At 31.3% G+C, this 24372-nt stretch overlaps 2 long non-coding RNA genes across 2 annotated transcripts; both read left to right on the top strand.

Moving 5' to 3' along the window:
- Nucleotides 1-1606: 1606 nt before the first annotated feature.
- On the top strand, nt 1607-9602 carry LOC127716640 (uncharacterized). The gene is made up of 3 exons (XR_007989058.1): nt 1607-1725; nt 8121-8177; nt 9566-9602. It is a non-coding gene; the product is annotated as an uncharacterized LOC127716640 (long non-coding RNA).
- Nucleotides 9603-11095: 1493 nt separating this feature from the next.
- Nucleotides 11096-18809, top strand: LOC127716639 (uncharacterized). The gene is made up of 3 exons (XR_007989057.1): nt 11096-11151; nt 11938-12071; nt 15057-18809. It is a non-coding gene; the product is annotated as an uncharacterized LOC127716639 (long non-coding RNA).
- The last annotated feature ends 5563 nt before the right edge of the window (nt 18810-24372 follow it).

Raw genomic sequence — 24372 nt, 5'->3', positions numbered from 1 at the left:
AGGATCCCTGACATGGGACAGGTACATGAACAAGTGGTTGGATAAAATTAGTTTTTAGATCTCAACCCTGCTACATTTAATCTTGTTTAGTGAACTAACAATAATAGTTTAAACAAAAAACAACTGATGATATTATTATAAAAAAAACTTTTTTATTTTTGCTATATAAGTAAAGATAGTCAAGGCAAATTTGCAGGTAATTCATGTAAACTATATGCGATACCAGTATAAAACAGTTAAACGACATTACTTTAACCTAAAATCAATTATAGATTTATATACACAATTAAACGGTTATTGATATGTAAATGGAGTTATCATATAACTGGTCTTTCACGACATAAATTTTATTAATATTTAAAACCACAGATAAAAGAAATTTTGATTTGACTACTTTTAGAATTTTACCACTATAATTATATTATTAGTAATAGCAAATATGTATGCAAAACTTGCTTACGTGATATAAATATGTTGTAATTGGTGCCTGACCTTGGTGTGTGCCTCATCTTTTTTGGGGTTCGATTTGAATGAAACGTTGACAAAATTCGTGTATGGTGTGTGAATTAGCTTTTTCAGATCGAGCGACCATGGGTTATTTTATAAAATGTGTGTCCATCAATGTGAAAATAATATCACGCCAGTAGGGGAACATCCATTGTATACGATATGGTACACAAGTCTCAACTTTTGCTTTGAAACAAACTAAAAATTATGCATTTCTTAAAGAAGGAATTAAATTAAAGTTGCAAATTCAATGACGAGTACATGGAGTACATGGAGTATTAAGTACTTGTTTGTTCAATGTTCAAATATGCCTTATGTTTGTCCGAGAACGTACCGTGTTGGTTTTGATTGTATCGTTTGCGATATTTCGATTTATAGATATAAATATTGATATTTAATACCTTTGTAAACAAAGTAAGAACAATATTACACATATTTTACTCAATAACGTATCTTTGCCAACTTTGATATGGTTCTTAATGCATCATTCAAGCTGTTCTTGATATTGCGACGACCGTCTTTTAATTTTGAAAGATATAGCAAGCTATACAATGTCTAACTTGTCATTAAAAGCATTTTAAGTAAATTGTACGGTATATTGTCATTTTAATTTTGTTCACTTTAAAGCCTATCTACTAATGAGAACGCTTTTGAAAATATTTAAATGTGTGATTTTGTTATAAAGATTATTTACATGTTGAACAACAGGAGCATCGTCAAAATTAAAACATGTGCATACGCAGATATGTATATAAAAATATTTGTTTTACTTAGTGAGGCCTATATCGTTATAAATCTGGCTGACACTGTTAATACGACAGCATCCTGGTACTTTTAATCATACATGACTTTAGAACTTGCATATTGTTTCTCAATGAAATACTACTTGTACAAATATGGTAGTTATTAAATTATAGATTGTGTTATGATTCAGACTTACTTAGGGCCAACATTGCGTCATATTGTATAATGCATTATGGTAAAGTATATTTTAGCAAACTCGTAATTAAAGAATCCAAGTTCGACAAGTTCCAACTGGGTCCTTATTTTGTCAGAAAGTATACTGCATGGAAAGTTTCACATCATTTTTAGAGTGATTAATTTCCAAATACTAATTATAAATATGACGAGACAGCGTCTATGCTTTATATAGTTTAGGAGCCATTCGATCGTATTCACTAAATCGATCTGTCGTCATTCAATGTGTGTGCTTTAAAGGTAAGACTAAAATATATTGAGCGATGTTTAAAACTTCGAGTTCAGGCTCACAAAAGTTCTTGTAAAACATAATGAAATCAACTAAATGTAATAATTAAATGTGTAATAACTTCAAATCAATGTAAAGTTTTTACATAAGACGATTGAAAATTCGGAATCGGGTTGTTCGACCTGATGAACTCAACAATTTGATTTTGAAGTGTCTTAATTCAAACTATTAAACAGCAATTGAATTTAACCTAAGCAGAGATCTCACAAAACATTTTCAATTCCCGTCACATTTGGTGACTATGTTGAACGAATCTATCCAATCGAACTAGAGATAAAGGATACTACAGATACAGTTAAGTCTGCCTCATATCTTGACTTACATCTAGAAATTGACAATAAGGGTCGGTTGAAAACAAAACTTTACGACAAAAGAGATGATTTCAACTTCCCAATTGTGAACTTTCCATTTCTATGTAGCAACATTCCAGCAGCGCCTGCATACGGAGTATATATCTCCCAATTGATACGATATTCCCGGGCTTGTGTTTCCTATCATGATTTCCTTGATAGAGGATTGCTGCTCACAAGGAAGCTATTAAGCCAAGAGTTCCAAATGGTGAAGTTGAAATCATCCCTTCGTAAATTTTACGGACGCCATCACGAGTTGGTTGATATCGGATATGTTCCTATGTCGTAACTACAATACCCTTCCCTTTTCACGAATGTGACTTACCGAATTAGACTATTTACCGGATTTGTAATAACATAAGCAACACGATGGGTACCACATGTGGAGCAGGATCTGCTTACCCTTCCGGAGCACCTGAGATCACCCCCAGTTTTTGGTGGGGTTCGTGTTGCTTAGTCTTTAGTTTTCTATGTTGTGTCATCTGTACTATTATTTGTGTGTTTGTCTTTTTATTTTTGGTCATGGCGTTGTCAGTTTGTTTTCGATCTATGAGTTTGACTGTCCCTCTGGTATCTTTCGTCCCTCTCTTTTCTTGCGCCTGTCCCCTTTGTTAGTTTTGTGTGTGTGTGCGTGTTTTGTTTTGTTTTGTTTTGTTTTTATTTTGGTTCGCTGTTTGCGGGGTTTTCTAGCTGAGTTGAAGACACATTGTGGGCATTTAACTGGTCGGGTTGTTGTAACTTTCACTGTTGATAAGTCGTATTATTACTATACATGAGTGTTTTTCAGAAGACGGATTTATATAAAAAAATTGTATTGCTTACTTTCTCAAAAATCCGTTCACAGACGTTTGATTAAAACATTGTAGTCAAGAATTCCATTTTAATGATATGAAAATATTAAATACAGCGCATTGTGTGGTCATTGCATGGTACTGATTTAAGTTGGTAAACGCACCATCTAAACTGATGCCATAAACTTTCAATCACAATCAAATTTTATGGAGTTGATGGCCATGGTGAATATATTCATTGCAGGGACAATACATGCTATCGAAACGAATAACCCGTCAGCGAAAAAATCTGTTTCAATCCCCCTGTCCCGTTTCAAAGCCATATCTATTTATAAATATATTTATACTATCTTTCAATGAGTTAAATAAAAATCAACACTTATTTTTTATATAGTGGCTAGTCATTGTTGTTAGCATAAACAAAAGCAACAGTAGTAGACCGCTGTTCAATAGTCATTAATCGATTGTGCGAAAAAAAAATCATAATATTTAATCAGACTCATATAATTAAGCAAAAAAATAATATGTATGTATATAAATTTGAGAATGGAAATATATATATGTTGATTAAAGAATTAGTATAGAGTGCTTACAACCTTATTTAAACAAATTAAATAACCGTAATTGTATATAAAGAGAGATATATAATATAAACGTCAATTCAACAAAAACCGACATTTGGAAGCAGTCAACACGTACAAAAACATGTTTGTGACTATTCTATATTCTCAACTCATAAGTTCTTTTCAATTTATTTCTTAAATCATTCGACAGCATATATTCAAAACTGCGTAATAATGTAAATTACTTACATTGTAGTCATGGTAGTATGATTAAAGTAAAACAATTTTGAATGATGGGTAATCTTCCTTAGAATATTTAGCTGTTATTCAAAAAACATATGATCCTGCCTCATTGGTCGACAGTTTACTTACATGCGCAAAGAGGTTTTACCAGGATCCCATGATATTGATCAAGTAATGACCAATCTTAAAGTACTAACAGGCCTCTAGTTGAAACATTGTGTAATGATTTCGATTTATGAATTCAAACTAAAAATTACTTAACTGCGGGATGGGTAAATTAGCATGAAAAAATACCAAACATCAAGGTAAAGTTAAAAATGGAAAATATTCCGAAAAAACTTACAATTCATAGATTATCAACAAATGTAACAAGTGAAAGAGAAGTGACAGATAACAAAGGAGCGTTCAAACTCATCGATATTTTTTTTCACTTGGATTTTTTTCAGTTTTACTTTTTCATGGCAACGGTGGCCATTTTGAACCATTACAAAGGAATTCAATGTTTCAGAAGAGCAAAATGAAACATGTTCCTTTTTCTTTGTTTTTCAAAGTGTGAATCTAATTTTTTGGTTTTTTTCACATTTTCCTGAGTGTTGTTTGGAACATATTTCCTGTCACTTGTGAAATATCTGTTCTCATCAAATGATTGGTTGAAATAATGACGTTAAATTTTTCTTGATTTCTTCTGAATTTCCTAATCTGACGTCTTGAAAAAAGGCAACCATGCCTGATGACATCATGTACAAAGAACACGATTTTCTGTAAATCTCTGAAAAGGAAGGATAAAAATCATTATAAAATAAACAAATAAAATTGCATTAAAGAACAAATTCTACCACTATAACTCGTGTATCACGATATTTCTCCACTCTCATCAGTATAATTGAAATATTAAAAAGCTCGGCAAGCCTCTCGCTTTTAATATTAAAATATAACTGTCTCGAGTCGAGAAAATACGTAACACACTTGTTGCAGTGATGAAATCTATTTGTGTCATCAATTAAAACTCAATACTTTTGTTTTTCTAAAACAAAAATTCACAAACCTATATGGCATACTCGTTAAGCCAATAACCAGCAAAAAGTTGAATTTAAAATGGTAGGCTGTGTTACGGTTAATATCTTTTAGCATCTTTCAATCTAGTTGCTCAAAGTTTTTAAAAGAGAGGCGAAAGTAACCAAAAAGTCATTCAAACTCATAAGTCGAACCCTAACTCTAACCCGTTTCACAAACCTACATGGCGTTTCAATTAGTTATCGTTTGTTTTGCATTAGGTCCGAGTACACAGTTATCGTCCTTTGATTTTCGTTGTCCACGAATATAGTCCCTAGTGTGGACAGTGTGTTACTTGCCAATTTTTTTTATACCCCTTCCAAATTTATTTCTTCATGTTTTATGCCTCAAATAGCAAGTAGGGGGATACAATTACACTGTAAAAAAATTTGATTCATGAATCTTAAAATAAAGTTGTGATTTGGTCTAGCTGGAAAAGGTTAAAAATTAGCATTTCGGAAGCTGTCGAAAGATTTGAAGACCCCCTTAACATAAAATTACCTATATTTTGAGTTAGAGCCGATGAAGTTTTCTATAATTTTGATGTAATTTGTCCCAAAAGTAGTACAACACACTGTAAAAATATTATTGAGAAAGCGCAGGTGGGATTTTTTTATTTCCATTTATTGAAGAAGATGCACTACGAAATAACTGTGTACTCGGACCTAAGAGGTGAAATCAGTAAATATAGAATCTGTACTTTGGCAACTTCCCTGAATGATTTAATGGTGTCAATTTGTCAAATAGCATTAAACTAAAGGATTTAAACTTTTATTTGATAGAAATTCTGCAAAAATGACAAATTTTGGCTTTATATGGTCAAAATAAGCATTTCATAGCTTTTTCAATTTTGATGCTAAAGTGGCATTCTGACTTTCTATCTGACATGTTTTCATGTGTCAATACTTGTGCTGCTATGCTTTAATCCAGTTGTTTTACTCATTTGTGGACTCTGAATCTACCGAAAAGAAGATTATTTCAGACAATATGTGCACAATGTGTTGTATAAATGACCCTCGTCTAACGCCCTGTTAGGATCAAGTTAAATGTGAGGAGCTTGGTATATAAAAGTTGAAGTCCATAATAAAGACCTCACTAACTTTGTATAAAAAACACTTTACAATGTCTTTTGTACCTGTTTCATTTCACATAATATCTTTCTTTTTTTCTGTAGGATAGCAAGTAGTTCAAATATAAGCCTGTTGAGACTAAAATTGCATGCAAGTTTTTCACTAAAAAGTGAAAAATCTTTGTATCAGACCATACTGTCTGCAAAAAAAGTTGAATGCAAGAGTCTTTTTGTGCTCAGATTTATTGTATCATTTCACCTGAGTACAGAAATGATGAAAAAGACACAAATGTTTATTTCCTATAGCTTCAGTATGCATTTTTTAATGTAAATATGTGCTACGGCCTAAATTGACCCTAAATTATTTTCAGTATAACTTGGCCTAAGACCCTTTTAAACTAATATGTTATTAGCTATTTGTAATTTTTCTTTCCAATTAAAGTACATTAAATACATATATAAGGATTATTTATAACCAAAAAACTTCACAAATTTAAAATTGCTGGAAAATATTACATCTTCATGTACATTTGTAAGCCCCCCCCCCCCTTCATTTGAAAATCTCCATTTTTAGGCACAGGCTCATACAAATTTGATTTTGAATAATTATGCTAAGTCTGATAAATCAAATGAGTATTTTATTGCTTTTAATACATGATATATTATATATAAAGGCATTTATAAAGTATTTTTTTGCAATATTTTGATTTTTAAAGCCCCAAATGTTGATAGTTGAAATTTTTAAATTTAAACGTCAAATTTTAACACATAGAATTTATCATACTGTCTATAATATATATCCTATTGCCATAAAACTTTGTAAGCAATCTCATAATTTATTAAGCTTTAGTCATACAAAGTTTTATAAAGATTGGTCAACTTTTTCTATCCTATTAGGTCCGAGTACACAGTTATCATCTTTTGATTTTCGTTGTCCACGAATATAGTCCTTAGTGTGGACAGTGTGTTACTTGCCAATTTTTTTATACCCCTTTCAAATTTATTTCTTCATGTTTTATGCCTCAAATAGCAAGTAGGGGGATAAAATTACACTGTAAAAAAAAATTGATTCGTGAATTTTAAAATAAAGTAGTGATTTGGTCCAGCTGGAAAAGTTTAAAAAATTAGCATTTCGGAAGCTGTCAAAAGATTTCAAGACCCCCTTCACATAAAATTATCCATATTTTGAGTTAGAGCCGATGAAGTTTTCTATAATTTTGATGTAATTTGTCCCAAAAGTAGTACAACACACTGTAAAAAATATTATTGAGAAAGCGCAGGTGGCATTTTTTTTATTTCCATTTATTGTCTAAAAGAAATGCACTACACAATAACTGTGTACTCGGACCATTAATCCAAGTTATTTTAATTTCTATATGGTTTTAACGAACTTTTGGAAAATTAATCTGACAACGCCATTGCAAATAAATACAAACAACAGTCTACAAAACATATCATAGAAAACCAAAGACTGAACAACAAGAACCCCACAAAAAAACGGGGATGGTCACATGTGCTCTGAAGGGTAAAACAGATTAAGTTTATTAAGATGATGTTCTTACACAATAATTGTGAATGAAATAAATGTGAGCGCAACATAAAATAGGGCAATTATTGTACAAATGATGTCGTCAAAACTTTTTTTCTCAAAAACAAGAACGCATACCTTTTTAAATTATCACCGAAAATTGTTAAGTGGTAATGTTTGTTGAAAACGATAATAGTTCAGACATGTTACTCTAGAAAAAAATTGCATTTTAATGAAAATGTAGTGTTAAATGCCTGATAAAATACTAGCAATAATTACAGTATTCACAAAACACTGAAGTAACCATTTCAGAGATTTTACACAATCCCTTAAACTAAAAGAGATTTAATAAACTCCGTTTTGTTACATGAGCTGTAATTGGCGGAAATAGTGAGCTATTAACAAACGAAAGAACACTTAATAAATCACATGCGGCAAATGCGTTTCTTTCTGGGTCTACCTGTACCAGGAACACTTATGCCTAAACATTTTTTTGTCCGGAATGAACTAAAGAGTACGACGTTTGTTAAATGGTAGTACTAATGTAGCTATTTGGTCAAAAGGGACCTTTAGAAGTTAGGTAAAATGCTCTATTGACACTTTCCCTTAGGATTTGTAACATATAAATGTTTAAAACGAATTGGGAGAAGCTATGATTTGTAGTAGCTCGGGAAACCCTCGGTGGCGTGTTATTTACATGTTGGTTTTGATATAAAGGTATTTTTAAAACACATTTTATTTTCTTGCAGGTTTACAAGGTTAAAGACAATTACAGGACATGATGTTGAAATGTGTGGGTGTTTAGTGTGAGTATAGTAATATCGTGTTTGAAATAGATTTGAGATTACAACATTGGCGGTTACTCATATTGCGTTTGAATTGGTTATCGTTGGGCTTGTATCAACCCAATTTATTCTAATTTCTATATGGTTTTAACGAACTTTTGGAAAATTAATCATTTATACTGTTAAAACTAATTACAAAAAGCTGTTATAACGTTGTAACATGAATAAGTTGACAGATAAGAAATAAACATAAATATCGAATAGATAAACATGTATGTCAGGATTCCCTTTTGAAATAAAATTAAAAAAAAGACGATACAAAAATCACTTTGGATTACCCCCTGTTTTTGATGGGGTTATTGTTGCTTAGTCTTAAGTTTCCTAAGTTGTGTTTTGAATATTGCTGTCTTGTTTGCGCTTTTTCGTAATTTACCATGGCATTGTCATTTTGTTTTCGTCTGAGTTTGAATGTACCTTTGGTTTTTTCAGCCTCTCTCTTGTAAATAACTATTGTGTATTGACAATATATTGCATGTAAAATATAGTCATCAGCGCTACACATTGAAGACAATTTCCATACAATATTGTAATGTTTTTGCCAAATTCAAAGAAATTATTCGTTTATATCTGGATAATAAGTTATTCAGAAGTTAGATAAAGCTGTGTAGGTTGATATAATTTAGCAACTTCAAATCTTTTTGCAACAATTAATACTTAATTTTATACGTTGATATCTATTGGTATATTTAGAGTATTGATATAAACAACTGAATTCAACAAATCATTACTTGATGTAAATGAGAGGCGAAAGATACCAGAGGTCATGCATACTCATAGATCGAAAATAAACTGACAACGCTATGGCTAAATAAGAAAAAGACAGACACAACATATAAAACTTAAAACTAAGCAACACGCACACCACCAAAACTGGGGTGATCTCAGGTGCTCCGGAAGGGTAAGCAGATCCTGCTCCACATGAGGCACCCGCCGTGTTGCTCATGTTGTTGTATGTGAAGTACTAGTTTATAAAAAAAACAATATGTGACAAGAACACTAAGGATACAAAGTTTATTGCCCCAAGGTGTTTATATTTGACAAAATGTTTTGAAAATCATGCAAACCTAATACAAACGTTAATTTGTAACTAGTAAATAAATAAAAAAAGAACCTGCAGTACAGACATATCTGGACAAGTAATAGGAGCATAAATAGATATGATACTATTATCACTATTTTGCTTATGATACTCACGGCTAAACCTAGCTGCTCGTATATCGACCATAGACAAGACTCTTTTGCAATAATATTATCATTTTCATAACCTCGGATTGATATTGATAATATTTGTAGAAATTCTTCTGTTGAACACGAACAACTATTGATGTCTCATCATTCTCTTTTTTCAGTTGTAGTGACTATCATAATAATGTTCGTAAGTAGGGTAAAATTGAGAATGGAAATGGGGAATGTGTCAAAGAGACAACAACCCGACCACAGAACAGACAACAGCAGAAGGTCACCAACAGGTCTTCAATGCAGCGAGAAATTCCCGCACCCGGAGGCGTCCTTCAGCTGGCCCCTAAACAAATATATATACTAGTTCAGTGATAATGAACGCCATACTAAACTCCAAATTGTACACAAGAAACTAAAATTAAAAATAATACAAGGATGACAAAGGCTAGAGGCTCCTGACTTGGGACAGGCGCAAAAATGCGGCGGGGTTAAACATGTTTATGAGATCTCAACCCTCCCCCTATACCGTGCATGGATTTTATAGGCTAGGACAATGCCCAGAACTTGAAAACTGTGTGAAAAAGATTGCGCAATCCAAGAGAGAACTCTGTTCAACACGTTAGTGCAAGAATTAGCGCCAGGTGATTACCTGGGAATACTTGAAGCTGCAATGGAACTAATGTGCAGGTATTCCTTTATCAATATATATGCAATGTAAACAAACCACATCTTCATGCAAGCAAAAAGTAAAACCACAAAAATACTGAACTCCGGTGAAAATTCAAAACGGAGAATCCCTAATCAAATGGCAAAATCAAAAGATAAAACACATCAAACGAATGAACAACAACTGTCATATTCCTGACTTGGTACAGGCATTTTCTTATGTAGAAAATGGTGGATTGAACCTTGTTTTATAGCGCTAAACCTCTCACTTATATGACAGTCAAATCAAATTCCAATAGATTGACAACGATGCGTGAACAAAACAGACATAATAGGTAAAATTGTCAAAATAGGGGTACAGCAGTCATCACCGTGTCAATATCTCAATCAGAACAAAAACAAACAAATGTTTAAAAAAGGAAGCACAAAAAAGCATATGTCATGTTTAACAACCACGTCCATTGGTTACTTATTTTTGTATTTTATTTAAGTATGTTGAAATCAGTCAATAAAAGATTGAAATATTTTAAGTCCTGTTACATAATGGTTAGATTAACATCAACTCAAACATTAAACTCCTTCAATCTATTTATCTCTCAACCCAAAACTAAACAAATAACAAACAAACATAACATGAAATGAGTTTAGTCATTTAGGGATTTATTGTCAATTTTTATGTCTTTTCAGTGTCGTTAAAAAACCAATATGATATAATTAATCAAAAATGTGGTATAAAGTTTTCAAACATATTATTTCCTGCGTAAGATAAGCTCGAAGCCTTTTAAAAAGATAAATATATAACAGTGCACTAGACATGTCGTTTTTATTTTCATAGTTTGTATGACATAAAGCAAAACACAACAACTAAACACAACTGAAATACGATTGAAAACATATGTTATTGGTAAGTTTGAAAGAACTAATTATTTCGTAGATAAGACTGTTTAATGCATTGTTTTAGCAATACACCTGCAGTAGTACAATGCTTTGTGAGCATGATTTATGAGGATTGTTTTCAAATGAAACGCTTAATGATATGACAGCACTGATTTCAAACAAATAACTGACGGTTTTTGCCTCTACACAGATGGTTAGTATTTGATGCAAACTATCAACTTCCGAAGCAAGGTTGTCGGTTTTTTGGACATTCCCAAAGTTCTGCGTTTTTGATTGCCGAGTTTAAGAGCTTCGGTCCTTGCTTGGCAGTTGGCAAACTATATGATTTAGATATTACGATAATCTAGAATTTGTCGGAAATTCTCCCCCTTCTTAGATTGTTTTCCCCTGATGCTTTCCATTATTATTCTTTTTTACGGAATTAGAGCAAACAGTCAGACTGTAATTTGAAACAGCAGTTTCAAAAATGCAAGATGCAAGATACAAAACCTGTTCAAAAAGCTTATCTTTGAACTAAGAAAGATTCCCGATACTGATTAAGGTTCAGAATTCTTAATTGTTAGTTTTGATTAAGCTTTAAGTATATTAAGGCTACACTTTTTATATATGTTCCGAATGGATTTAGAAAGGTGAATAATCATTTCCAAGCGTTTTTGTTCATTTAGTAAGAGACCAATCCATCAAAATTTGTTTTCAATTCAATGTAAAAACAAATAATAAGTAGTAACAAACATTTTTTTTTTTTTTTTGCAGCTGCTGTCAGTTTGTCTCGATTTATGATTTTTGAATGACAGTTTGGTATCTGTAGGCTTTTTTAAATGTGCAATGATGCAACAAGCCAAATGCTATGCATGTTTTGCATATAGGCTGGAATACAATAAAGCATTTAGAACATTTTCTTTATTCAATATCTGTTGAGATCCAATGAAGCTAAAAGTAACAAATTGCTTTATTTCTTTATGCACATTTTTTATTTCAGAAATTTCAGACCTCTTACGGATCTTTACAAAAGTAAACAATCGCCAATGGTTTTTTTGGCTGTATTGAATATATGTTCATGGGCATTACAGAATCAAAAACTGGTCAAACATACTTGGAATATTTTCGATGCAGGTGCGTTTGATTTTGATATTATATTATCATAAAATTGAGAATGGAAATGGGGAATATGTCAAAGAGACAACAAATTGACCAAAGAGGAGACAACGGCAGAAGGCCATCAATCGGTCTTTAATGTAGCGAGAAAATTCCGCACCCGAAGCTGGCCCCTATATAAAATTGTGTACTTGTTCACTTAAAATGGACGTCACACTAACCTCCAAAATATATAAATGAACTAAAATGAAAAAACATACAAGACTTACAAAGGCCAGACGTTCCTGACTTTGGACAGGCGCAAAAATGCGGCGGGGTTAAACATGTAAGATCTCAACCCTCCTCCTATACCTCTATCCAATCTCTATCATTATTCATGTCTACAAAAAAAATGAAGTGTAGCTAAAGAACACAATACAACTCTTCTCATTATCATCACATTACACCTGGACAGAAACCTCAGCTATATTTTCATTGATTAAATAGCACCAAAACATACAAGAGAATAAACAACGGTATAGTCTGATAAGAAAAAAAATCTTTTGAAACGTGTGATTTTTTTTTAATCCTTTAAGGAGCACTAGCTGTCAAATTCATGTTCATTGATTTGATTCAAATTCTCATATTTGATTTATAACATACTAAAATGTTTATCCAAATTACAATAAGTCTGAAATAAACAATTAAAAATGCATGTATCCGATATGATTTATCAGAATTTCGAGTGTATTTCAGTCTAGACACCATCTAATAACTATCAAGATGACCTCCGAAGACTGCTGATTGTCACATTACCCGATAAAAACATTAACATATATATAAATAAATAGCGAGCTCGTGTTTGGATTCGAGTTAAGGTTAAGTTAGTTATCGTTTTTACCTGTATAAAACAGGTTTTTTTTTATCTAATCAGTCAACGAAATGGTTCACATTTGTTTCACTTTCAATGATGAAATTATTTTCCTTTTGATGGCTTAACACGACTTATACATGCGTAACCAATATCTGGGTAATGAGTTCAATTGAAGGTCACATGAATACGGATAAAATGAGGTAAAATTATTCATTTGCAAGTGAATAATTCATCACCGGTGTTTCTTTACTTATTTTGACAAAATTGAACCAAATTGACTGCTTAAATTAATTTATTAATTCAATATTTAACTTTTATTAATGATTGAAACAAACAAAATCTTATCTATTTTTTTTAAATATCTCTTAGCTAGTGCCCATTTCACCACCTTGATATATAGCAAACAAATCTGCTTATTCTATCTTGAAAGCAACTAACAAAGGTGTTTTAAATAAATGTCAATGTACCATGTCATTCAAATCTTAATATTTTTTATGTAAGAAAACCCCTGTGAAGGAATATTGAGTTGTCTTTTTAATATAAATTTAACCTACTATATTAATGAGTAATGGGTCTTTTAACACGGTTTGTCAAATAGGATATAATGTTCCTATAGTAAAGTTTTCATATATTATGTATCTCTTTTGAAAAGGAAAAATGTGTGTGTTTACTTATCTAGACCTGATAGATTACTTTAAAATAATCAAGTGGTTTTTACTATTAAAAAGGGACACTAAATCCAACCAGGCATGGGGTAATCAAAATCAGTAATCGTAATCAGCTGTAATCGATTATAGTTTGCAATGTAATTTCATGTAACCAGTGATTATGCAATTTGTAATTACAAGTAATCGTAATGTAATCGATTACAGTTTGATAAGTAAGTGTATAAATGATTACTTTTAGATTATTTTAAGATAGTTGATTACAAGTTTTGTATATAAAAAAATGTTTTTGAAAGACAATATAAAAATAAAAAGGTGTGAATCATGAACTAAAAATTATCAAACTAGTGTTCACAATGATGGATATTTTTTGTTCCTTGATTATGTTGATGAAACACTTCTAATAGTAACTCTTATTCAAGTTTACACAATATTTTAGTACATGTATATCTACATGGAAATTCAATAGCATAAACATTTCGTTCCCATTTGACTTTGCTGGTCGACATAAATGAAACCACTTAATGAATAATGATTTAGAACCATTTTTTTTTTTTACATTTTGTACAAATTTGATTTTCCATAATAATGTTGATATTTGCTTTCTACCTGTAACAAGTATTGAATTTTTCCAAAAAATTATAAACATAATAAAAATTGTCAACCTAGAACTCTATTGATAAGGCAATTAAGAAAATTAACTTTTGATACCAAAGCTCATCTTTTGAATGGAAGTAGTGATTAACACCTGTAAAAACATGTGGATTTGTCATTTATATACAAACAGACAATACAACTATGCTTAATTGATTTTTCATTATTTGCTCAGGTTTTTTGTTAATCGGGAAGTTGGCTAAAATTTTTAGAAAAACAATGTTATATCTTTTGTACAGAAAAGAACACTTGTAAATGCTATCAAACTTTACTTTTTACACTGCACCTACATGTAGTTGTCTGAATTCCTAATCAGATGAACCAATTAAGAATATAAAAAAGATCATAAAAACTAGCGTTTCCGTGAGGATTAAAAGTTTATAAGAAATTCTTCAATATTACAATATAAAATGTTATCATAAGTAATTCAAAGTTCATGATTACTTTAAAGAAAAGTAATCTAATGTAATCGATTTCATTTCAATTTAGGTGTAATTGTAATGCTATCAATTACATTAAATTAGCAAAGTTATTGTACTTTAATTGATTACATTTGAAAGTAATCGAACGCTTCCCTGTATCAATCTATAACGTCATACATGATAGAAAGTAGAAGATGTGATATGACTGATAATGAGACAACTCTCCAATAGAGGAGACAAAATGACGTTAAAGTTAGCAACTTTAGGTTGAAAGATTAAACGAAATGATTTATGTTCAATACAGTCATTTAGTATTGATGGTACATGGTCCAGGTGTGGTATTTTTTTCTTGTTTAATGGTATTTTTTAGCTAGTTGATGATTTTATTTGTATTTTTTTTTTATTTCAGCAAAGACGGAACTATACCTGCATTTGATGAGCTTTTTGTGTGTTTTACTGAACATATGGAAGGTAGAAGTGATGAAGATATCATCATTTTCGTGAGAGAAAAAGGCTTAGATTTTCAAAAAGATGCTTGTTCGCGAGCAGAAAAAACATTTCAAACAGCAAATTATGAATGTGTTTGAAAGTTTTGGAATTCTGAAAGAGAAATTAGTTAGAGTGAAACGTTAGAACAATTTATAGAAAAAAAACTACTTCGTGTATTCTTAAAATTTATTATTTAGGAAAATATTCTAGTAAAACATTTTTATTTGCCTTTACTTTTATTTTCGTTTAAATTTGGAAATGGACATTCGTTTTTGTTGGATTAAATACGTAATATTTTAAGACAAGGAAAAGACATTGATGTTTTTTTTTTATTTACCTTTATTTCGAAATGCATATATTTCGAAATGTATTGCTTTAAGCAAAAAAACTCTAACAAGTCCCAATGATGTCGGATTCTTTTTGCAAAACTGGTACGATTTCTAAGTTGACAAACCAATATTGAAAAAAGTGTAACAGAAATTTCGAACTTCAAGTTGAATAAAAAAGGGGAAGTCCATAAAAACGGACAAAATCAAACGTTATAAACAGCAGGAGAAGTGAAAAAAAACTAACTGTCATATATTCTTGACTTGTCACAATCATTTTTCGAAGAAGATTGTAGGTCTAAGCTGGTTTTATCAGACACAACTGACTAAAAAATTCAAACAACATACAAAAAAATCTAACATAGACGTCAACAAAAAACTTGTTATTGATATTCAATCTTACAAGGAAACCACGTACATGTATGTTGACAACTCTAGAGATCAATTAAAAAATGAACTTTTCCCTGCAGCAGACAACCCTCCATTTTTAACAATCCTATTGCAAGCCGTTGTGGAATTAATTCCTTATTTATTAATATTAAAAAATAATTTATTAATATTAAAAAATCATTTATCAATACTAAAAAATCATTTATTAAAATTAAAAAATTATTTATTAGGTATTACAAAATCATTTTTTGATATTTATAAATCGAATTTCTAAAAAATATCACGGTGCATTGCCCCTATCAGAGCTTTGAACAGATATATTCATATCAATATCAAAGTTCAGGGAAAAAATCAAAACATAAGTGTCATATTCATGTTTACCACTGACTAAATTCCCGATCGATTTCTTTTACTTGGGCCGATATAAGCGATTTGTATGCATCTTTTTATTAATCAAATAAGACATAGAATTTCCATCCTTCCAATTTCAACATTAAAATTTTTGTAATACGATTTCCCTAACCTGGAGTCAGGACTATATGCAAACATACAAAAATCAAACATATGAGTCATCACAAAACTATCTCAGTGCTAGCCTATTACATACATTTGTAGTTGCCCATTTAATATAATTTACTTTCTTTTATTAACTGTGTTCCCATGCTTCAACGAACTCATATGAAGATTTGGTTATTATTACAATTAGAAAAGATGATTTTTTTAATGTCACTTGAAGGTGTGAATATGTTGAGACAATAATAGGTCATGATTTATGAACATTTGAAACCCTCGGCTACACCTCGGGCTTTACATATTCATAAAAGATTACCAGAGACATATATACACATGTGTATATATGTCTTTGAGATTACCAAGTATTGCTTCACAAATAGCGATCATTGAAATAACAATCCGAGGAAAAACACATTTCGCATATATTAGACCTGTATAAAACCACTTCCAAGTAATACAATTTGATTGTAAGATATATCCGGATTTTTGTGACAGATTTGACAGAAAAAGAAGTATTTTTGAAAACTGAAATTAAATGCATGCAGAATGAAATAAAAACACGGGATGTTAATAATATATTTTTTATTATCATTGTATTTTGCTTGTGTTCTCTTTGTTCGCCTCCTCTAAATTCCTGCACCCTGTGGTTATTTTTTTTACGGAACAGAAGAACATCTTCTCCAACAAAGTTATGAGGAGGACAAATTAAAAATGACACTCCGTAAATTTTACGGACACCATCACGAATTGGTCGATCCATACGATGTGTCTTTGTCCAAACTAATTAAGGAAATTTTGTTGACATGTTAGATTGTGGTTTGACATTTCGTCGTCTGATCTTTTAATTACCGAACGTGACTTATTCCCGATTGTAACTGTTTTGCTGAGTGTGAATTCGCATTGCTATAAGACGTGTCACGGTACTTTTCCAACCAAAATGCATGTATTTAGTTTTGATGTTATATTTGTTATTCTCATCGGACTTTGTCAAATATCTTATCATTTGTAGTTGTGAATCTTATTTTTTTTTTCTGTTGTATTCGTGTGTTATGGTAAAGATAATTAATTACCCAGTTCATTAATTAGATTTTAGTTGGGGTCAACTAAATTTATACGATATATTTGGTTTACAGTTGATTTAGAAGAAACACCGACATAGCTATATAATACTATTAATTATCTAATTACTACCACATTTTATATTAATTAGTATTGTAATTTTCATTGTTATTAATAAAAATGTTATATGAGTATTTTAAACCAAATCTTGAATTCTATCCTAATTCTGTCCTATTTTGGGGATATTTCAGAAATTCAAACGTGACGTCACCTTTTTTGTTTGCGTTGATCTCTTTGGCTTACTCGGCTGTGAATTTTTATGTGCTGGTTTATGTTGTTTTATGTATCCGTTTTTATTCTGTAGTTAGTCACCACTTCGGTGTTATCATGTATATCTATTATATAGTCATTTGTATAAATTTACTGTTTGCAAAAGTATGAATTATTCTAAATACTAAGGATTTTCTTATCCCAGACATATAACCTTAGCCGTATTTGGCACAATTTTTTGGAACTTTTGGTCCTCAATGCTCTTTAACTTTGTACTTGTTTTGGCTTTCGAACTTTTTTTATCTGAGCGTCACTGGTTACTCTTGTGTGGACGAAACGCGCGACTTAAATTTTAAACCTGGAACCTTTTGTTAGCTATTATTCGTATGTTTCTCTGTCCTATATGTTCTCCCATTTATTTGTATTGTAGTCCTGTCATGTAATGTTGTCATTTTAATGTTATATTTAACATTGCCATAGAAGCGGGAGGTTTGGCTAGCCACAAAACCAGGTTCAACCCACCATTTTTTTTAAATGTCCTGTTCCAAGTCAGGAAAATGGCCATTGTTATATTATAGTTCGTTTCTTTGTGTGTTACATTTTAATGTTGTGTTTCTGTTGTGTCGTAGTTCTCCTCTTATATTTGATGTGCTTTCCTCAGTTTTAGTTTGTAACCCGGATTTGTTTTTTTCTCAATCGATTTATGAATTTCGAACAGCGGTATACTACTGTTGCTTTTATTTGAGTGTACATTGCATCTATAATTGCTGCTACAAAGAACTTAATCAACATTTCAATTTCACAATATCAAACTGTGCTAAAATGCAGAATTATTTTTTTCAAAGTTTTTCATTCAACCGCCTCTATTTATATATTTGTACGCGTGAAGTGTCAAATAATATTTTGTCGTGATGATATCATTTTATGTCGTATGATTTATATTTTTTATTGTGGTTATCTACATATAATTAAGCTTATATCGTTTGCTATTTTTCATATCTATACATGTCGATAAAATATTCTTTTGTATATACATGTTTATTGTTTTTCACCCTGTGTTGTTTTCACTTGTAATTATTTTATTTGTATATTATAATAAAATGCCTCGATAACCATCTCGCTTTCCTTATTCTTCTTCTTCTTCTGTTAGTATTATCATTCCATTTAGGAACACCAAGAATTTCTTGTAACAATAAACGTATATACACTATTTACAGGTTCTCCATAGAACCATTTGATCTTATTTGTGCCAGAAGATGTTAAATCGGATTTGTCAGACTTATTTTATAAATTATCGGAACATTTGGGTGTCTACGTATACCCTCTTTTACATAGTCTGCAAGCGCCGAGATGAAGGTTTGGCTATAGATGTTTCTCTTTTCTTACATGCTTAAAGGAAGTGTTTACTGTTACTGAAACAGAAAAATGTTGTTGTTTCAATCTTCTACAGAGCAGAGCATGAACATATAAGCATATTAGTCATAGCAAGCACAATATGTTCTTTAACAGTTTTGACACGCCCCCAAATATTTAATGTTTTCGCTCATGAATCAGCATTTCAGTCCCTTTAGAACATAGATTAGACCGGTTTTCCGTTATAAAATAATTATGTTATTATAAACAACTGAAGCAGAACCTAAGACCACTGTTGCTGTGAATTGGAAGTTCCTTCATACTAAATATAACTTATAAGTTCCTAAACTTTACTAAAGTCTAAAGAGGAAGAAAGATTCTGTGACATTATTTCCACTAGAACAAATGTAACCGTTTTTGTTTTTGTTCCTTGCAGAATAAGCAGACTAAAGAATATATTAACAGAGACTATGGCATTGTTTATATTGCCAGAGGAACTTCTGATAGGCCGAACACATGCATACCCCTCCCCCCTAGCCTGCCTAGGTCAGTCAGCAGGCCCCCCTTATGAAAAGTTCTTGAACTGCCACAGGGTATACAGTCTGTCTTTTGGTTTCTGCACTTACTGAGAAACATGACAATATATTGTATAAGATGTATAATGCATCTTTATCGGTCGTCCCAATGTCTATATCACTTGCTCAGCTCTAATAATAAAATTGCATATCATGGCTTTGTGATGTCAAAAACGTTGATCCTGCCTTAATAAATTTGACCCGAACATATCAGTGACTTCATAATGTTTGAACATATCCTTTGTCCCATCGATTGACGTTAATAATATCAATTGATAAACACGTAACGCTTGTGCATGTTTATATTATATGGACTTTGTTAATAGGAATGTGCTCTAGACACGAACATTTCTCCAACAGAGTTATAGGAAATACATTCGAATAAGACACTTTATAATTTTTACGGTCATCATCACGACTTGGTTGACCTATAGGATATGTCTGTGTCTCAATCATGTGTCATATGTTATGTCATAATCCCTGCTTTGAAACTTCTCTAAGTGTGTATTTGATTCGTTCACACTGTCGAGACATGCGCAGCCGATCTCTCTACTTTTTGAGTTCATGCAATTCCCTCAGTTTTGTTTTTGATCATGCTTGTTAAGTTGTGAATAAAATTGAGAATGGAAATGGGGAATGTGTCGAAGAGACAACAAGCCGACCAAAGAGCAGAAAACAGCCAAAGGGCGCCAATGGGTCTTCAACACAGCGAGAAAATCCGGCACCCGGAGGCGGGCTTCAGCTGGCCCCTAAACAAAAATGTGTACTAGTTCAATGAAATGGATGTCCCATTAATCTCCCAAATATATAAATGAACTAGATTAAAAAAAAACATACAAGACTAACAAAGTCCAGAGGCTCCTGACTTGGGACAGGCACCAAAAGACGGCGGAGTTAAACATGTTTTGTGAGATCTCAACCCTCCCCCTATACTTCTAGCCAATGTAGAATAAACAAACACACAGCAATACGCACAGTAAAACTCAGTTTAAAAGAAGTCCGAGTCCGATGTCAGAATAGTTAACAGAAGAAACTAATCAAAATGACAATGATACATGAATTAACAAAGGACTACTAGCAGTTACTGACATGCCAGTTCCAGACCACAATCCCTCACTTTAGGGGTATAGTAGCATACCATCATAAAATACATGTATATGAGAAGAACATAACCCGTATCATGCCAACAACTGGTTTTAGAATAAATGTGTTTATTTCCGATGCAAAGATTCTATGAGTGAATCAATATTAATACCAAAATATGCCATCTTTAACGACCTGACATCAGTATCGTAACTATACCCTCCTGAATAAATATGTTTAAAGGTTTGGTTAGCTTTTGAGTTGAATGACGACATTGGTGTGCTTTGTATAGAATATTACCATAAAAGATTGGATGTGAAATACCTGAACGTATAAGATGTCTGCATGTTGATTTATATTTACGAATGATGTCCTTGTACCGATGATAAAACTTAGTAAATGTTTTGACTAGTTTGTGATATCAAAAACCTTGGTGTAATAATTTTTCAGTAATACAGAGATTTCTTTCGTTAAAATCAAATACGTTGTTACATACACGAGCGAATCGAACAAGTTGAAATGATGAATATATGATATTTTAACATCCATCACTATACTACTTTTGATCCTAATGGGTCAAACTAATTTACAATTAGACGTTTCGACAATCTGTATAGCGTTATTATGGGTGACCTGCTTTTGGATGAATCACGGGTAAAAGAAGATCTGGAAACCCATACTAAAATTTTAAATGGGTTTCCAAAATTTTTTCATTTTTATTGGGATTTAAAACATTATTTTAATTTGAACCTCAAATGTGTTATGAACAATTTAGACTGTTTAGCTGTGCTACTAAAATAAAAAAAGCCAAACGAACTAGAATTGGCTTCTTGTGAGGTGACCGAATTAGATAAATAATTGTTACATATTATATGCTATCTCCTATTAACCATATTTATGTTTTTCTTTTTCTTTCAAAATACGTTTTGATATTTAATCTTTTTTCTTCAGAAACTTCAGAAGAAAGGTCTTTTGATTTTTTATGCTCGGTGTTATAAATAGATTCTAAATAAATTTTCAAAATACACTTTCTGTGGTTAGTTTCAAGTTGTTTATTTCATAAAAATGTAAAAGAAATCTAGCCAATAAAAACAAAACCCATACAGAGATTGTCATCTTCTTGTGAAACTAAAAGACTATTAAGATGCTTACATATCACAATGTCGAAAAGTAATATCCCTGGAATGCTTTGTCAATCTTAATTAAAAGATTAAAAACTCTGTTATATCTTTGTAAATGCTTATAGACGATCGTACTTAATTTTGTACAAACTGGAAGATCTCTACTCGTGAAAACACAGGATTTGTACAATGAACACGGATTTAGCCAAAAGGCGTCCGGATTCTATAAAAAAAGAATAAATTATCATAGATAATTGATAACTATTTTGTCAGATGAAGTATATTTTTTGTTGAAAACTGTTGAAAGTTTAAAAGAGAGGCGAAAGATACCAAAGTGATATTGAAACTCATATGTCGAAAAGAAACTGACAACGCCATGACCCATGGCAAAGCAAAAACAAAAAATCAAACAAAACAACCATATACAAAATCCAACATAGAAAACTAAAGACTGAGTAACACAAACCCCAGCAAAAACCGATGGTAATCTTAGGTGCTCTAGAAGGGTAAGCATATCATGCTCCAGGTGTTATAAAGTTTCTCATGTTGAGATGCGCGATTTCATTTTTTCATCTAACTATTTCATACTACTACTACTCATCATCTCTATCTGGAACCTTATTTACCGATATAAGAAAAAACGAAAGATACTGAGAAGGCCATTGCGAATAATAAGACAACGCAAAATAATATCCGAGTAAAAGACAATCAACAGTCCACAAAACACCTAACAAAAGACAAAAAACGCATCAAAACACAATCCCCAACAAGAAGTAGTCGTGAACTCTCTGTGTGATCAGAAACAAAATCTGATTCGTTTCTGTCATGTACGTGTGAAGACTTTGTTTCCTGAATTGATACATCTATTCCATACCTTTCTCTTAATTCACAAATCACATATTGGCTTTTCATCACAACGATAGTATTATCAAAAAAAAAACTAGGATTACAAGTTTTGTATCAGTGTCCATAGAATGACTGCTAGTATCGTGTTCATCAGGCAGAGAAGTAGAGGTTACAATGTTTAACAGGATAAAAATCAAGAAATATATTTAAAAAGAATTTTGGTGGTATCTTGTTAATCCCGTGGTATTTAGAAGTAAGACAAGTCAGCTTGATTTTGACACTAATTTTCGTCAATTGTTACCTTGTAATTAACACGTTATTTAAAGATTTAACAATTTGTATGAATTCATTGTTATGTCGAGACATAACATTTAAAATATATGCTTTTCTTTTTCATGAAATGATTTTTATTGTTTTCTAAATATTGCTTAGCAAGAATTTATATGCCATAATACCCACATTGAACAAAACTTTCAAGATTGGTAATTTAAGGTATTTAAAACTATAAAATAATTACTACATATACCATTTTGACAACCAATTGAGTTACAATAGCTTGAAAAAATAAAAAAAATATTTAGATCAAGCACCGAAGTACTGAGCTAGTTTCCCAGACACTTTTGTATAGAAAAAACAAAATTACAGATACTTTTACATCTTTTTTTTACTTTAAGTCTCAGAGGTATCACCATCCCACTAGCTCAGCACTTCGCTACATTTTTACCCCCCCCCCCCCCCTCATGGAGAACCCTCGCTCCACATTCCCTTACTGGTATATTGCCATACAGTCAGTTTCTGTCTCACTCTGAATTGCAATACTGAAAGCATCTCCTATGACGTTGAAAGCTATTATTAATCAATCTGGTGTAGCTTTCTCAATTACGAAACTTTGATATTGAATATCATGTTTATAGCATTCTCATCATTGGACACTGATAATCATTTTTATAGCATTCTCGTCATTGAATATTGAATATCATTTTATTGAATTACTGAATATCCTTTTTATAGCATTCTCATGTTTGAACTTTGAATATTGGATATTATCTGTATTGTACTCTCATGTTTGAAACTTTGAATATTGGTTATTTTTTTTAATAGCATTCTCATTTTGAATATTGCATATCATTTTCAAATTTTTTTATAGCATCTCATGTTTTGAAAACTGAGTATCATTTTTAATGCATTCTCATGTTTGAATACTGAACAAGTATGCACAAGTTTGGTAAAAGAAATCTTAACATTAGCTTCCAATGTTTAAATACTAAATACTATTACTTACAATATTGTGAATCAGTCTGTATAGACTTTGAAAATTGGATATTATTTTTAAAGTATTCTCATGTTTGAAAAATTGAATATTGAATTTTTTTTTAGCATTCTCATTTTGAATATTGAATATCAATTTATAACATTCTCATGATTGAATACTGAATATCATTTTTTATAGCATGTTCCGTATTGGAATACTCAATATCATTTTTTATAGCATCTCATGTTTTGAAAACTGAGTATCATTTTTAATGCTTTCTCATGTTTGAGTACTGAACAAGTATGCACAAGTTGTGTTAAAGAGATCTTAACATTAGCTTCCAATGTTTAAATACTAAATACTATTAGTAACAATATTGTGAATCTGGATGTAAACTTATATCTTTTTTAATTTTTGTTCTTAGGACTTTATTGAAGGTGAATTAATC

This window comes from Mytilus californianus, unplaced genomic scaffold (assembly GCF_021869535.1).
Source record: "Mytilus californianus isolate M0D057914Y unplaced genomic scaffold, xbMytCali1.0.p SCAF_9, whole genome shotgun sequence".
In the NCBI taxonomy this organism is placed as follows: Eukaryota; Metazoa; Mollusca; class Bivalvia; order Mytilida; family Mytilidae; genus Mytilus; species Mytilus californianus.
This window is presented reverse-complemented; position numbering and strand designations above follow the sequence as displayed.